Source organism: Triturus cristatus, chromosome 11, assembly GCF_964204655.1.
Source record: "Triturus cristatus chromosome 11, aTriCri1.1, whole genome shotgun sequence".
NCBI lineage: Eukaryota > Metazoa > Chordata > Amphibia > Caudata > Salamandridae > Triturus > Triturus cristatus.
The window spans coordinates 936,730,077-936,742,264 of NC_140594.1; the positions used below are offsets into that span (position 1 = coordinate 936,730,077).

Consider the following 12,188-nt stretch of genomic DNA (forward strand, 5'->3'; position numbering starts at 1 on the left):
CTAATGAGCTGTTGATTTTCACAATAAAAGACTCCATAGTATTGATCTGTTTACGCTTTCTAAAAATCAAGATTTTTTTTGTATTGCTTATAGAAAATGTGCTAACAGTGGACTTTTCCATCTGCAAATTATACTGAATGACCAGAGGTGGCAGTGTTTCACAACCGAGTTTCTCTGAATTGACGAGACTGAAGAAAAAAAAAAAGGAAGTCTTCCGGCATACGGCATCATTTTACCAATATGCAAGGCAAGTAAAACTCACAATAATTCCTTTATGCATTAAAAAGACGCTCACAGCATCAGCATGTCCTCACTACCTTACAGTGGGAGACTGTGCCTGAACATAATTTCTGTCAAGATGAGAGTAATATGGATCACATTGTGTTGGTCATGATAGTTCATAAAAGTCTGGCTGCCTCCAACGCTACTAAAGCCTGCTTTATATCCTGGAACTAGCAATGTTGCAGAGAAGTATGTGAGGTTAAAAACTAAAATTGAGATTTGAATTTCTAATGAGCTGTTGATTTTCACAATAAAAGACTCCATAGTATTGATCTGTTTACGCTTTCTAAAAATCAAGATTTTTTTTGTATTGCTTATAGAAAATGTGCTAACAGTGGACTTTTCCATCTACAGATTATACTGAATGACCAGAGGTGGCAGTGTTTCACAACCGAGTTTCTCTGAATTGCCGAGACTGAAGAACAAAAAAAAAAAGGAAGTCTTCCGGCATACGGCATCATTTTACCAATTTATAAGGCAAGTAAAACTCACAATAATTCCTTTATGCATTAAAAAGACGCTCACAGCATCAGCATGTCCTCACTACCTTATAGTGGGAGACTGTGCCTGAACATAATTTCTGTCAAGATGCGAGTAATATGGATCACATTGTGTTGGTCATGATAGTTCATAAAAGCCTGGCTGCCTCCAACGCTACTAAAGCCTGCTTTATATCCTGGAACTAGCAATGTTGCAGAGAAGTATGTGAGGTTAAAAACTAAAATTGAGATTTGAATTTCTAATGAGCTGTTGATTTTCACAATAAAAGACTCCATAGTATTGATCTGTTTACGCTTTCTAATCATCAAGATTTTTTTTGTATTGCTTATAGAAAATGTGCTAACAGTGGACTTTTCCATCTGCAGATTATACTGAATGACCAGAGGTGGCAGTGTTTCACAACCTAGTTTCTCTGAATTGCCGAGACTGAAGAAAAAAAAAAGGAAGTCTTCCGGCATACGGGATCATTTTACCAATTTATAAGGCAAGTAAAACTCACAATAATTCCTTTATGCATTAAAAAGACGCTCACAGCATCAGCATGTCCTCACTACCTTACAGTGGGAGACTGTGCCTGAACATAATTTCTGTCAAGATGAAAGTAATATGGATCACATTGTGTTGGTCATGATAGCTCATAAAAGCCTGGCTGCCTCCAATGCTACTAAAGCCTGCTTTATATCCTGGAGCTAGCAATGTTGCAGAGAAGTATGTGAGCTTAAAAACTAAAATTGAGATTTGATTTTCTAATGAGCTGTTGATTTTCACAATAAAAGACTCCATAGTATTGATCTGTTTACGCTTTCTAAAAATCAAGATTTTTTTTGTATTGCTTATAGAAAATGTGCTAACAGTGGACTTTTCCATCTGCAGATTATACTGAATGACCAGAGGTGGCAGTGTTTCACAACCTAGTTTCTCTGAATTGCCGAGACTGAAGAAAAAAAAAAGGAAGTCTTCCGGCATACGGGATCATTTTACCAATTTATAAGGCAAGTAAAACTCACAATAATTCCTTTATGCATTAAAAAGACGCTCACAGCATCAGCATGTCCTCACTACCTTATAGTGGGAGACTGTGCCTGAACATAATTTCTGTCAAGATGAAAGTAATATGGATCACATTGTGTTGGTCATGATAGCTCATAAAAGCCTGGCTGCCTCCAATGCTACTAAAGCCTGCTTTATATCCTGGAGCTAGCAATGTTGCAGAGAAGTATGTGAGGTTAAAAACTAAAATTGAGATTTGATTTTCTAATGAGCTGTTGATTTTCACAATAAAAGACTCCATAGTATTGATCTGTTTACGCTTTCTAAAAATCAAGATTTTTTTTGTATTGCTTATAGAAAATGTGCTAACAGTGGACTTTTCCATCTACAGATTATACTGAATGACCAGAGGTGGCAGTGTTTCACAACCGAGTTTCTCTGAATTGCCGAGACTGAAGAACAAAAAAAAAAAGGAAGTCTTCCGGCATACGGCATCATTTTACCAATTTATAAGGCAAGTAAAACTCACAATAATTCCTTTATGCATTAAAAAGACGCTCACAGCATCAGCATGTCCTCACTACCTTATAGTGGGAGACTGTGCCTGAACATAATTTCTGTCAAGATGAGAGTAATATGGATCACATTGTGTTGGTCATGATAGTTCATAAAAGCCTGGCTGCCTCCAACGCTACTAAAGCCTGCTTTATATCCTGGAACTAGCAATGTTGCAGAGAAGTATGTGAGGTTAAAAACTAAAATTGAGATTTGATTTTCTAATGAGCTGTTGATTTTCACAATAAAAGACTCCATAGTATTGATCTGTTTACCCTTTCTAAAAATCAAGATTTTTTTGTATTGCTTATAGAAAATGTGCTAACAGTGGACTTTTCCATCTACAGATTATACTGAATGACCAGAGGTGGCAGTGTTTCACAACCGAGTTTCTCTGAATTGCCGAGACTGAAGAAAAAAAAAAAAAAGGAAGTCTTCCGGCATACGGCATCATTTTACCAATATGCAAGGCAAGTAAAACTCACAATAATTCCTTTATGCATTAAAAAGACGCTCACAGCATCAGCATGTCCTCACTACCTTACAGTGGGAGACTGTGCCTGAACATAATTTCTATCAAGATGAGAGTAATATGGATCACATTGTGTTGGTCATGATAGTTCATAAAAGTCTGGCTGCCTCCAACGCTACTAAAGCCTGCTTTATATCCTGGAACTAGCAATGTTGCAGAGAAGTATGTGAGGTTAAAAACTAAAATTGAGATTTGATTTTCTAATGAGCTGTTGATTTTCACAATAAAAGACTCCATAGTATTGATCTGTTTACGCTTTCTAAAAATCAAGATTTTTTTTGTATTGCTTATAGAAAATGTGCTAACAGTGGACTTTTCCATCTACAGATTATACTGAATGACCAGAGGTGGCAGTGTTTCACAACCGAGTTTCTCTGAATTGCCGAGACTGAAGAACCAAAAAAAAAAGGAAGTCTTCCGGCATACGGCATCATTTTACCAATTTATAAGGCAAGTAAAACTCACAATAATTCCTTTATGCATTAAAAAGACGCTCACAGCATCAGCATGTCCTCACTACCTTACAGTGGGAGACTGTGCCTGAACATAATTTCTGTCAAGATGAAAGTAATATGGATCACATTGTGTTGGTCATGATAGCTCATAAAAGCCTGGCTGCCTCCAATGCTACTAAAGCCTGCTTTATATCCTGGAGCTAGCAATGTTGCAGAGAAGTATGTGAGGTTAAAAACTAAAATTGAGATTTGATTTTCTAATGAGCTGTTGATTTTCACAATAAAAGACTCCATAGTATTGATCTGTTTACCCTTTCTAAAAATCAAGATTTTTTTGTATTGCTTATAGAAAATGTGCTAACAGTGGACTTTTCCATCTACAGATTATACTGAATGACCAGAGGTGGCAGTGTTTCACAACCGAGTTTCTCTGAATTGCCGAGACTGAAGAACAAAAAAAAAAAAGGAAGTCTTCCGGCATACGGCATCATTTTACCAATTTATAAGGCAAGTAAAACTCACAATAATTCCTTTATGCATTAAAAAGACGCTCACAGCATCAGCATGTCCTCACTACCTTACAGTGGGAGACTGTGCCTGAACATAATTTCTGTCAAGATGAAAGTAATATGGATCACATTGTGTTGGTCATGATAGTTCATAAAAGCCTGGCTGCCTCCAACGCTACTAAAGCCTGCTTTATATCCTGGAGCTAGCAATGTTGCAGAGAAGTATGTGAGGTTAAAAACTAAAATTGAGATTTGATTTTCTAATGAGCTGTTGATTTTCACAATAAAAGACTCCATAGTATTGATCTGTTTACGCTTTCTAAAAATCAAGATTTTTTTTGTATTGCTTATAGAAAATGTGCTAACAGTGGACTTTTCCATCTGCAGATTATACTGAATGACCAGAGGTGGCAGTGTTTCACAACCTAGTTTCTCTGAATTGCCGAGACTGAAGAAAAAAAAAAGGAAGTCTTCCGGCATACGGGATCATTTTACCAATTTATAAGGCAAGTAAAACTCACAATAATTCCTTTATGCATTAAAAAGACGCTCACAGCATCAGCATGTCCTCACTACCTTATAGTGGGAGACTGTGCCTGAACATAATTTCTGTCAAGATGAGAGTAATATGGATCACATTGTGTTGGTCATGATAGTTCATAAAAGCCTGGCTGCCTCCAACGCTACTAAAGCCTGCTTTATATCCTGGAACTAGCAATGTTGCAGAGAAGTATGTGAGGTTAAAAACTAAAATTGAGATTTGAATTTCTAATGAGCTGTTGATTTTCACAATAAAAGACTCCATAGTATTGATCTGTTTACGCTTTCTAATCATCAAGATTTTTTTTGTATTGCTTATAGAAAATGTGCTAACAGTGGACTTTTCCATCTGCAGATTATACTGAATGACCAGAGGTGGCAGTGTTTCACAACCTAGTTTCTCTGAATTGCCGAGACTGAAGAAAAAAAAAAGGAAGTCTTCCGGCATACGGGATCATTTTACCAATTTATAAGGCAAGTAAAACTCACAATAATTCCTTTATGCATTAAAAAGACGCTCACAGCATCAGCATGTCCTCACTACCTTACAGTGGGAGACTGTGCCTGAACATAATTTCTGTCAAGATGAAAGTAATATGGATCACATTGTGTTGGTCATGATAGCTCATAAAAGCCTGGCTGCCTCCAACGCTACTAAAGCCTGCTTTATATCCTGGAACTAGCAATGTTGCAGAGAAGTATGTGAGGTTAAAAACTAAAATTGAGATTTGATTTTCTAATGAGCTGTTGATTTTCACAATAAAAGGCTCCATAGTATTGATCTGTTTACGCTTTCTAAAAATCAAGATTTTTTTGTATTGCTTATAGAAAATGTGCTAACAGTGGACTTTTCCATCTACAGATTATACTGAATGACCAGAGGTGGCAGTGTTTCACAACCGAGTTTCTCTGAATTGCCGAGACTGAAGAAAAAAAAAAAAAAGGAAGTCTTCCGGCATACCGCATCATTTTACCAATTTATAAGGCAAGTAAAACTCACAATAATTCCTTTATGCATTAAAAAGACGCTCACAGCATCAGCATGTCCTCACTACCTTACAGTGGGAGACTGTGCCTGAACATAATTTCTATCAAGATGAGAGTAATATGGATCACATTGTGTTGGTCATGATAGTTCATAAAAGTCTGGCTGCCTCCAACGCTACTAAAGCCTGCTTTATATCCTGGAACTAGCAATGTTGCAGAGAAGTATGTGAGGTTAAAAACTAAAATTGAGATTTGATTTTCTAATGAGCTGTTGATTTTCACAATAAAAGACTCCATAGTATTGATCTGTTTACGCTTTCTAAAAATCAAGATTTTTTTTGTATTGCTTATAGAAAATGTGCTAACAGTGGACTTTTCCATCTACAGATTATACTGAATGACCAGAGGTGGCAGTGTTTCACAACCGAGTTTCTCTGAATTGCCGAGACTGAAGAACAAAAAAAAAAGGAAGTCTTCCGGCATACGGCATCATTTTACCAATTTATAAGGCAAGTAAAACTCACAATAATTCCTTTATGCATTAAAAAGACGCTCACAGCATCAGCATGTCCTCACTACCTTACAGTGGGAGACTGTGCCTGAACATAATTTCTGTCAAGATGAAAGTAATATGGATCACATTGTGTTGGTCATGATAGCTCATAAAAGCCTGGCTGCCTCCAATGCTACTAAAGCCTGCTTTATATCCTGGAGCTAGCAATGTTGCAGAGAAGTATGTGAGGTTAAAAACTAAAATTGAGATTTGATTTTCTAATGAGCTGTTGATTTTCACAATAAAAGACTCCATAGTATTGATCTGTTTACGCTTTCTAAAAATCAAGATTTTTTTTGTATTGCTTATAGAAAATGTGCTAACAGTGGACTTTTCCATCTACAGATTATACTGAATGACCAGAGGTGGCAGTGTTTCACAACCGAGTTTCTCTGAATTGCCGAGACTGAAGAACAAAAAAAAAAAAGGAAGTCTTCCGGCATACGGCATCATTTTACCAATATACAAGGCAAGTTTAACTCACAATAATTCCTTTATGCATTAAAAAGACGCTCACAGCATCAGCATGTCCTCACTACCTTACAGTGGGAGACTGTGCCTGAACATAATTTCTGTCAAGATGAAAGTAATATGGATCACATTGTGTTGGTCATGATAGTTCATAAAAGCCTGGCTGCCTCCAACGCTACTAAAGCCTGCTTTATATCCTGGAACTAGCAATGTTGCAGAGAAGTATGTGAGGTTAAAAACTAAAATTGAGATTTGATTTTCTAATGAGCTGTTGATTTTCACAATAAAAGGCTCCATAGTATTGATCTGTTTACGCTTTCTAAAAATCAAGATTTTTTTGTATTGCTTATAGAAAATGTGCTAACAGTGGACTTTTCCATCTACAGATTATACTGAATGACCAGAGGTGGCAGTGTTTCACAACCGAGTTTCTCTGAATTGCCGAGACTGAAGAAAAAAAAAAAAAAGGAAGTCTTCCGGCATACCGCATCATTTTACCAATTTATAAGGCAAGTAAAACTCACAATAATTCCTTTATGCATTAAAAAGACGCTCACAGCATCAGCATGTCCTCACTACCTTACAGTGGGAGACTGTGCCTGAACATAATTTCTATCAAGATGAAAGTAATATGGATCACATTGTGTTGGTCATGATAGTTCATAAAAGCCTGGCTGCCTCCAACGCTACTAAAGCCTGCTTTATATCCTGGAGCTAGCAATGTTCCAGAGAAGTATGTGAGGTTTAAAACTAAAATTGAGATTTGATTTTCTAATGAGCTGTTGATTTTCACAATAAAAGACTCCATAGTATTGATCTGTTTACCCTTTCTAAAAATCAAGATTTTTTTGTATTGCTTATAGAAAATGTGCTAACAGTGGACTTTTCCATCTACAGATTATACTGAATGACCAGAGGTGGCAGTGTTTCACAACCGAGTTTCTCTGAATTGCCGAGACTGAAGAAAAAAAAAAAAAGGAAGTCTTCCGGCATACGGCATCATTTTACCAATATGCAAGGCAAGTAAAACTCACAATAATTCCTTTATGCATTAAAAAGACGCTCACAGCATCAGCATGTCCTCACTACCTTACAGTGGGAGACTGTGCCTGAACATAATTTCTATCAAGATGAGAGTAATATGGATCACATTGTGTTGGTCATGATAGTTCATAAAAGTCTGGCTGCCTCCAACGCTACTAAAGCCTGCTTTATATCCTGGAACTAGCAATGTTGCAGAGAAGTATGTGAGGTTAAAAACTAAAATTGAGATTTGATTTTCTAATGAGCTGTTGATTTTCACAATAAAAGACTCCATAGTATTGATCTGTTTACGCTTTCTAAAAATCAAGATTTTTTTTGTATTGCTTATAGAAAATGTGCTAACAGTGGACTTTTCCATCTGCAAATTATACTGAATGACCAGAGGTGGCAGTGTTTCACAACCGAGTTTCTCTGAATTGCCGAGACTGAAGAAACAAAAAAAAGGAAGTCTTCCGGCATACGGCATCATTTTACCAATATGCAAGGCAAGTAAAACTCACAATAATTCCTTTATGCATTAAAAAGACGCTCACAGCATCAGCATGTCCTCACTACCTTATAGTGGGAGACTGTGCCTGAACATAATTTCTGTAAAGATGAAAGTAATATGGATCACATTGTGTTGGTCATGATAGTTCATAAAAGCCTGGCTGCCTCCAACGCTACTAAAGCCTGCTTTATATCCTGGAACTAGCAATGTTGCAGAGAAGTATGTGAGGTTAAAAACTAAAATTGAGATTTGAATTTCTAATGAGCTGTTGATTTTCACAATAAAAGACTCCATAGTATTGATCTGTTTACGCTTTCTAAAAATCAAGATTTTTTTTGTATTGCTTATAGAAAATGTGCTAACAGTGGACTTTTCCATCTACAGATTATACTGAATGACCAGAGGTGGCAGTGTTTCACAACCGAGTTTCTCTGAATTGCCGAGACTGAAGAACAAAAAAAAAAGGAAGTCTTCCGGCATACGGCATCATTTTACCAATTTATAAGGCAAGTAAAACTCACAATAATTCCTTTATGCATTAAAAAGACGCTCACAGCATCAGCATGTCCTCACTACCTTACAGTGGGAGACTGTGCCTGAACATAATTTCTGTCAAGATGAAAGTAATATGGATCACATTGTGTTGGTCATGATAGCTCATAAAAGCCTGGCTGCCTCCAATGCTACTAAAGCCTGCTTTATATCCTGGAGCTAGCAATGTTGCAGAGAAGTATGTGAGGTTAAAAACTAAAATTGAGATTTGATTTTCTAATGAGCTGTTGATTTTCACAATAAAAGACTCCATAGTATTGATCTGTTTACCCTTTCTAAAAATCAAGATTTTTTTGTATTGCTTATAGAAAATGTGCTAACAGTGGACTTTTCCATCTACAGATTATACTGAATGACCAGAGGTGGCAGTGTTTCACAACCGAGTTTCTCTGAATTGCCGAGACTGAAGAAAAAAACAAAAAAGGAAGTCTTCCGGCATACGGCATCATTGTACCAATATGCAAGGCACGTAAAACTCACAATAATTCCTTTATGCATTAAAAAGACGCTCACAGCATCAGCATGTCCTCACTACCTTACAGTGGGAGACTGTGCCTGAACATAATTTCTATCAAGATGAGAGTAATATGGATCACATTGTGTTGGTCATGATAGTTCATAAAAGTCTGGCTGCCTCCAACGCTACTAAAGCCTGCTTTATATCCTGGAACTAGCAATGTTGCAGAGAAGTATGTGAGGTTAAAAACTAAAATTGAGATTTGATTTTCTAATGAGCTGTTGATTTTCACAATAAAAGACTCCATAGTATTGATCTGTTTACGCTTTCTAAAAATCAAGATTTTTTTTGTATTGCTTATAGAAAATGTGCTAACAGTGGACTTTTCCATCTGCAAATTATACTGAATGACCAGAGGTGGCAGTGTTTCACAACCGAGTTTCTCTGAATTGCCGAGACTGAAGAAACAAAAAAAAGGAAGTCTTCCGGCATACGGCATCATTTTACCAATATGCAAGGCAAGTAAAACTCACAATAATTCCTTTATGCATTAAAAAGACGCTCACAGCATCAGCATGTCCTCACTACCTTATAGTGGGAGACTGTGCCTGAACATAATTTCTGTCAAGATGAGAGTAATATGGATCACATTGTGTTGGTCATGATAGTTCATAAAAGCTTGGCTGCCTCCAACGCTACTAAAGCCTGCTTTATATCCTGGAACTAGCAATGTTGCAGAGAAGTATGTGAGGTTAAAAACTAAAATTGAGATTTGAATTTCTAATGAGCTGTTGATTTTCACAATAAAAGACTCCATAGTATTGATCTGTTTACGCTTTCTAATCATCAAGATTTTTTTGTATTGCTTATAGAAAATGTGCTAACAGTGGACTTTTCCATCTACAGATTATACTGAATGACCAGAGGTGGCAGTGTTTCACAACCGAGTTTCTCTGAATTGCCGAGACTGAAGAAAAAAACAAAAAAGGAAGTCTTCCGGCATACGGCATCATTTTACCAATATGCAAGGCACGTAAAACTCACAATAATTCCTTTATGCATTAAAAAGACGCTCACAGCATCAGCATGTCCTCACTACCTTACAGTGGGAGACTGTGCCTGAACATAATTTCTATCAAGATGAGAGTAATATGGATCACATTGTGTTGGTCATGATAGTTCATAAAAGTCTGGCTGCCTCCAACGCTACTAAAGCCTGCTTTATATCCTGGAACTAGCAATGTTGCAGAGAAGTATGTGAGGTTAAAAACTAAAATTGAGATTTGATTTTCTAATGAGCTGTTGATTTTCACAATAAAAGACTCCATAGTATTGATCTGTTTACGCTTTCTAAAAATCAAGATTTTTTTTGTATTGCTTATAGAAAATGTGCTAACAGTGGACTTTTCCATCTGCAAATTATACTGAATGACCAGAGGTGGCAGTGTTTCACAACCGAGTTTCTCTGAATTGCCGAGACTGAAGAAACAAAAAAAAGGAAGTCTTCCGGCATACGGCATCATTTTACCAATATGCAAGGCAAGTAAAACTCACAATAATTCCTTTATGCATTAAAAAGACGCTCACAGCATCAGCATGTCCTCACTACCTTATAGTGGGAGACTGTGCCTGAACATAATTTCTGTCAAGATGAGAGTAATATGGATCACATTGTGTTGGTCATGATAGTTCATAAAAGCCTGGCTGCCTCCAACGCTACTAAAGCCTGCTTTATATCCTGGAACTAGCAATGTTGCAGAGAAGTATGTGAGGTTAAAAACTAAAATTGAGATTTGAATTTCTAATGAGCTGTTGATTTTCACAATAAAAGACTCCATAGTATTGATCTGTTTACGCTTTCTAATCATCAAGATTTTTTTTGTATTGCTTATAGAAAATGTGCTAACAGTGGACTTTTCCATCTGCAGATTATACTGAATGACCAGAGGTGGCAGTGTTTCACAACCTAGTTTCTCTGAATTGCCGAGACTGAAGAAAAAAAAAAGGAAGTCTTCCGGCATACGGGATCATTTTACCAATTTATAAGGCAAGTAAAACTCACAATAATTCCTTTATGCATTAAAAAGACGCTCACAGCATCAGCATGTCCTCACTACCTTACAGTGGGAGACTGTGCCTGAACATAATTTCTGTCAAGATGAAAGTAATATGGATCACATTGTGTTGGTCATGATAGTTCATAAAAGCCTGGCTGCCTCCAACGCTACTAAAGCCTGCTTTATATCCTGGAGCTAGCAATGTTGCAGAGAAGTATGTGAGGTTAAAAACTAAAATTGAGATTTGATTTTCTAATGAGCTGTTGATTTTCACAATAAAAGACTCCATAGTATTGATCTGTTTACGCTTTCTAAAAATCAAGATTTTTTTTGTATTGCTTATAGAAAATGTGCTAACAGTGGACTTTTCCATCTGCAGATTATACTGAATGACCAGAGGTGGCAGTGTTTCACAACCTAGTTTCTCTGAATTGCCGAGACTGAAGAAAAAAAAAAGGAAGTCTTCCGGCATACGGGATCATTTTACCAATTTATAAGGCAAGTAAAACTCACAATAATTCCTTTATGCATTAAAAAGACGCTCACAGCATCAGCATGTCCTCACTACCTTATAGTGGGAGACTGTGCCTGAACATAATTTCTGTCAAGATGAGAGTAATATGGATCACATTGTGTTGGTCATGATAGTTCATAAAAGCCTGGCTGCCTCCAACGCTACTAAAGCCTGCTTTATATCCTGGAACTAGCAATGTTGCAGAGAAGTATGTGAGGTTAAAAACTAAAATTGAGATTTGAATTTCTAATGAGCTGTTGATTTTCACAATAAAAGACTCCATAGTATTGATCTGTTTACGCTTTCTAATCATCAAGATTTTTTTTGTATTGCTTATAGAAAATGTGCTAACAGTGGACTTTTCCATCTGCAGATTATACTGAATGACCAGAGGTGGCAGTGTTTCACAACCTAGTTTCTCTGAATTGCCGAGACTGAAGAAAAAAAAAAGGAAGTCTTCCGGCATACGGGATCATTTTACCAATTTATAAGGCAAGTAAAACTCACAATAATTCCTTTATGCATTAAAAAGACGCTCACAGCATCAGCATGTCCTCACTACCTTACAGTGGGAGACTGTGCCTGAACATAATTTCTGTCAAGATGAAAGTAATATGGATCACATTGTGTTGGTCATGATAGCTCATAAAAGCCTGGCTGCCTCCAATGCTACTAAAGCCTGCTTTATATCCTGGAGCT

The 12,188-nt window shown here is 36.8% G+C and overlaps 1 long non-coding RNA gene across 1 annotated transcript in view; it reads left to right on the forward strand.

Annotated features, from left to right (window-relative positions):
* Positions 1-12,188, forward strand: part of LOC146785674 (uncharacterized) — a 35,675-nt gene that overhangs the window by 14,096 nt on the left and 9,391 nt on the right. Inside the window, exons 27-50 of the long non-coding RNA XR_014970748.1 lie at positions 94-247; positions 637-759; positions 1,149-1,267; positions 1,657-1,775; positions 2,165-2,287; positions 2,676-2,798; positions 3,188-3,310; positions 3,699-3,822; positions 4,212-4,330; positions 4,720-4,838; positions 5,227-5,349; positions 5,739-5,860; positions 6,250-6,373; positions 6,762-6,884; positions 7,273-7,394; positions 7,750-7,904; positions 8,294-8,415; positions 8,804-8,926; positions 9,282-9,436; positions 9,825-9,947; positions 10,303-10,457; positions 10,847-10,965; positions 11,355-11,473; positions 11,863-11,981. This is a non-coding gene — a long non-coding RNA (uncharacterized LOC146785674). The remainder of the gene's footprint in view (positions 1-93; positions 248-636; positions 760-1,148; positions 1,268-1,656; positions 1,776-2,164; positions 2,288-2,675; positions 2,799-3,187; positions 3,311-3,698; positions 3,823-4,211; positions 4,331-4,719; positions 4,839-5,226; positions 5,350-5,738; positions 5,861-6,249; positions 6,374-6,761; positions 6,885-7,272; positions 7,395-7,749; positions 7,905-8,293; positions 8,416-8,803; positions 8,927-9,281; positions 9,437-9,824; positions 9,948-10,302; positions 10,458-10,846; positions 10,966-11,354; positions 11,474-11,862; positions 11,982-12,188) is intronic.